Genomic DNA, 5,689 nt, shown 5'->3' with positions numbered 1-5,689 from the left:
TTATGTTTTGCATAGAATATAATGTAATTAATTAGTAGTGATATTTATTTATATGGATGAGCTATTCTAAGTTTTAACAAAACATTAATCACTTATGTCAATGTACGACGTAGATTCTTGTTGTCATTTTTTTTGGTTAATATGTATATTTGAGTAGCATAACTTAAAATTTTAGAATATTACACAAAATAATCTAATTGAAAATTTCTTAAATAAAAATATCAATTAATGAGAATTTGTTTCCGTTTCACGACAATTTTACACTCCTTTTTATATTTTTTCAGGTGCATATTTGAATTAGTGAATACTTGTCTTATTCAATTTTTAAGTTTTAATTGAATTAACTAATAATAGAAAAGACCTCGCTTAATATGGTAAGAAATATTTCAACACCCACAAATTTTGGAATCAATTAAAACCATTATTTTTGTTTATGTTTTTTATAATTATAACACTCCGGAGTTGGAAAGTTGAGACAAAAGAAAAATGCAGAAAACTCTCTGAAATAGTGGTCTACGAGACAGACATACAAACCATAGGAAGTCCTACGGGTCATAGGTAGTCCTACGGACCATAGGAATGAAATTGAAGGAACCAGAGTTATCTTTGGAAAACTTGACTTTGTAGGATGAATAGAAAGTTTGACGAATCGTAGGACTGATCCGTAGGGTTGATCCAGAGATTCGATTTAAGACCTCAAGTCTATGGGGGGATTTTGACGGATTGAAGTTACTTTTACGAGTCGTAGGATGGTCTCGTAAAAAAAGAATCAGACTTAGTAAAATTTTAGACTTGAACATATACAGTTAGGGTCTACTAACCCTAGGATTTTAGACTAGACCGTACAAAGTTATGGAGAAAGTCGAAACCTTTGAAAGATGTTTTCGTATACATGATTTATGAAAAATGAATGAATTATGATCTAGCTTGCTTTAAGATTAGCATCAATGTAATTGTGAAATATTTTCTCGCATATGCATGAATTGTGAAAAGCTTATTCACATAAGAAATCATGAATAGTGAAAGATTTTCTCACACATAATTTAAGGAGCTACCCGATGATGTTTTTATTTGGATTAGTAACTTAATTATTCTTTCACATGGATGCTGATAAGCTTATGTTTATGATTATTCAGTTGGGATTTCACTTAGCATCAAGAGAATACGAAATAATAATGCGATAAGGATGGAGTCTAACTTACAATTTACAATAGCTAAGACAATAACTTTTGAAAGACAATAACATATATGAGAAAATGTTACATGCTCGCGAAGGTGATAATAACGACAAAACCAAATGAGATCTCGGTGGAGTTTTGGAAGAGCACTAACAGAGCAGGTTTTGAATGTAGACTACTGAAGGAACCTAACCCCAGAACACGAACCAGGTTCGTGTAAGTTGCTTTTAAGTAAAGACAGAGTAAAGACACAAACACTTATTGAATTAAAAACCTTCCTCACTCAAGGAAGGAAAAACCTCGTTTTATTAATTCAACTATAAGATTTTGTGATTACAACTCAATAATCAAAAGTCTTATCTCTACTACTCCCTCGATTGATTCCAATCGACCTCTCCAAAAGGTCAAACCCACCTTTTGTTACAACTCTTACTAACACTCAACCCTACAAAGAGCCAAACCCACCTTTTGTACAATAAACTGTAAACTACAATTAAGAACAAAAACAAGACAAATAGTTCTACACGATAAAACCTTCTTACTCAAGAATGTTTTAAACGTAGTAATCCTATCAACATTGAAGACTTCAATTTGATGAATAATTCTCCCTTGTTCTCTGCGTGAAGTCATGCCTTTCTTCCTCTGCCTCGTGCTATTCTTATAGAGTTTATTTTGCCTTGTACAATCCTTATCTGATAAGGTAAGGAAGTTATTGTTAAACAAGGATTCTTTTTTTAAAGTACAATCCTTATTATATACAACTTCCTTCCTTAATAATATATTTAAGGTTTTCCTTATTTGTATCAACTTGTACCTTTAATATATTATTTTTGGCTTTGTACAAATAACTCCGTTTTACTCGATCTTAGACTCTAGCCTGGCTTCTTTTGCTGCGTATATTTGCTACTGTTCTTTGCGCGTCTTGTCTATCATCAAAACATGAATTATCGATTCTATCATATTCTATCATATTCCCCCTTTTTGATGAAGACAAACAAATCTTTCTGTGGGATGCATGCAAATACTCTTCAAATACTCTTCCCCTTTTGAAAAATCAAAAAGAGTCCAACAGCGGCTGATCAAAACCAAATATCATCCATAGCAACAATTGAAGCTCAACCAGTTGAGCATAACACATAGTTTAAACAACTAAGAGAACCAGGTTCACACAAGATGCTTTTTCAATTTGAAAGTTGTCCAGGCTTGGTTGAACAGAAGCCAGCATATCCAGAACTCTGTCAACTCTTGCATTGTTAGCAAGTTGCTGCTACACTAACTGATCCTTCAACCTGTAAATTTCAGCATTTGAAGTGTGGAGTTCAGCACGTAACTTCTGATTTTCTGACTCAAGAGTTGCATATTTTTCTTCAGCTACTTTGAGTTTCCTGAGTAACTGAGCAACAGGACCAGATGTACGTGAAGAAGCATTTGCAACCTGCTCCGACTCCATAGGAATTCCACACTCAGCAAGAATGGTTTGACTGAACATATTTGCATGAGTTAAAATCCTGCCTTCTCCCAATGGTACTTCAAATGCATCAAACACTTCCAAAAACTTCAATTCTTTGTCATCCATCAAAACTACAAACTTCATGTTTTCTCATTCCCCAAGAATTTCCCCCTTTTTGATGATGACAAACTATGCATATGTCTATCCACATTATATACTTTCCCCCTTTTGGCATCATTGAAAATCAATAATCAAAGAACTCGAATAACATTCAATGAGTGCAATATCATTTTTAACTCATAGCCACTTGGGAAACACTTTCAAATACACTTCTGCTAACAAAATGGTTAGTTGATCTAAGGATATTAGTCATCTTACACTCATACACAATTAAGATCTTCAATGAGAAACGAAATAAACAAATATGTACCAATTTATGCCCTTAATCAAAAACATATAATATCATGAGTATGAGACAGACATAAGCACATCAAAGAGTCAAAAGAGTATAAAATTTGAGGATAAAGATTGAGACAAAGATTACTAAAGTGAGGAAGAAAGGGATGTTTACTGCCATTGATAATTTTTTCAGTATGCCCATTGTGCACCAGCTTCTTTATTCTGATCAGTTTTCTTAGAATGTGAAATTTCATCAAGAGAAGCATGAGATACATCATCACATTTTTTTTAACTCTACTCCATAACATTTTCATTCCTCCATGATTTTCTTCCTTTTTTTTGATAGCCTTTTTCTTGATGACAACTTGAAGGAGTACCAACTACCAGTAAGAGATTCATCACATTTTTGTGCACAAAGAGATGTGTTTATCAATAATGATAGCAAGCAACAATTTATTTCTGTGAGAATTGTTCCCCCTGAGAGATAGACAAGTTATACACTTGGAATGGATGAAATATCAATTTTGGAGTTTATGAACCTGGTTCAGATGTGGGTGGTAAAGCAAGGTTTCCCCTAAATTAAAACATGAGTGACTTCAATACTGAGATTTTAGTCATTAGAGCAGTTTGAGATTGATCGATGCTTATTGTCAAAGAGGGTTCTTGGTGATCTTTAAGAAAGTTGAATTTTTGATGATCGACCAGGTTCATTAGTCCTTATGTCTGACCCAAACTCAAGAAATTAATGCACTGAAAAAGGATGGTACATACCTGAGTATTACAGAGAAACCAGGTTCCCCTTTTTTTTGTGTTTCTTCATGATTTACTTAATGGTGTTAGCAAAGAGTAGAGATAACATCCGTAAACTTTCTAAGCATTGTTTGAGGTGTGACTTGAGTGTGTACCTGTTATAGTACGAGGTTGAGTTAGCAGATATTCATTGTATAATTACTCAAGCGTAAGATTATTCTTTTACTAGCCAATTATTAAAGGAAATCATGATAATGCATCAACTTGTTTCGATAACACCATGCTTTGACTGTTTTTTCTCAAGTTCTTCATATTCAAGGCCTTCACAAGAATGTCGCATCATCATATTCTCCCAGATCAAATGAATCTCAAGCTGATTCACAGAGAACCAACCCTTGTCAATTTTTAATACCTTCCAATGAACAACAAGAACCATGTTCATACAACAAAGTTCCCCCAAAGGTGAGCCATACTCTTACTGTATCGATTGCTCTAATATTCCCCCAATCTCCAGAACCATAGATAAGTAGTAATTTATGTTGCAGGTGCATCAATGATTGTTAGCTGTGAACCAGGTTCAAATGCAGTGTTCCCTAAATTTGCATCATCAAAGATGTTTGATATCATGTCACTTTCTTCAACCTTTTTTTTTCATTTTTCTCATCCTTTTCAAGGAATAAACTGCCTCATTGAAAATCAAAGAGCGAGAGGAAATTTTCTACCATTTTTAGCACCATTTTGGAGCATGCACTATTCATGTACCAAGTTGGTCTTTTCCCTCTCACCTTCATCTGAACACTAGTCAAAGATTAGTCTTGGGAACCCAGATTAGCTTGGGCCCCTTTATGTGAGTAAAACGATGAATAAGATTTCTTCTAGCCCATAAAGGCAAATAAGAAAACCTTTTATTTGGAGCATTTTTATTTCGAACCAGGTTCTTAGCCGTATCAGTCTTTTCCTTTTTGGTGAACTTAACATTTTTCTGAAAAGCCTCAAATAAAGCTTTACATTGATTCTTTAAATGATCTGAGTTTCCACAATGAGTGCATAAACTTTTAGACATGTGAATAGTGTGTGACACAAGATTATTCTGTTTTTTAAAACCTAACCCACTTCGACTAGTGGTTTGCTTTTCTTGAATCTGAGTTAAAATTTCAGAGGACCTGGTCCATCTAAGATTTCTTTCCAGATCCAGTTTGGTATGATCAAGATTTTCTTGTAGCAACCTATTCCTTTCTGTTAAAGCTTGATATTTTATGGTTAACAAGTTTAGTTTATCTTCTAGAGCTAATTGAAGTTCACTAGCAGAGTTTTTGCCCTTGTGACTTAACTCTGAGATTTTAATATGTTCTTTTAGTTTATTTTGAAGAAAGTGATTGTGTTTCTTAAGATTGTCATTGACTTCTCTTAAAGATGCATAGTTCTCCATCACTTGTTCTCTTTCAGAATTGACAGACTGATATACATCTATAAGAGTACTCAATAAGGACTCTAGTTCCCTTTTAGAATATGATTCAATATTTACTTTGATGTGATGAAAACTTACCTTGCTTTGATTGTCATCTTCTTCATCATCTTCAGAATCTGATCTAGCCATGAGTGCTAGTATAGTTTCTTATGATCTGCATGTTTCCTTTTCTTTCTTGGTTTCCACTGCTACAAGGGCAAGAAAGTCATAATCATCTTCTTGTTCTAGTGCAAGAAGAGACTGGTTTTCTGTCTCATCACCCTCAGACTCTTCATCAGATGAATTCCCCATTGCTGCAAAGGCCCTCTTCATTGACATATCTGCCTCTTGAGTTGTCATTCTTCTGTTTGAGGGGACAAACTTATCCTTTTTGATGTCTTTGCCCTTCTCAAAGTTTGCCTTTTTCTGCTCTAAGGCCCAAAGTGGACAGAATTTTATGAAGTG

This window comes from Solanum lycopersicum, chromosome 11, assembly GCF_036512215.1.
Source record: "Solanum lycopersicum chromosome 11, SLM_r2.1".
Lineage (NCBI taxonomy): Eukaryota > Viridiplantae > Streptophyta > Magnoliopsida > Solanales > Solanaceae > Solanum > Solanum lycopersicum.
The sequence above is the reverse complement of the archived record's forward strand: the minus strand, read 5'-3'. Positions refer to the sequence as shown.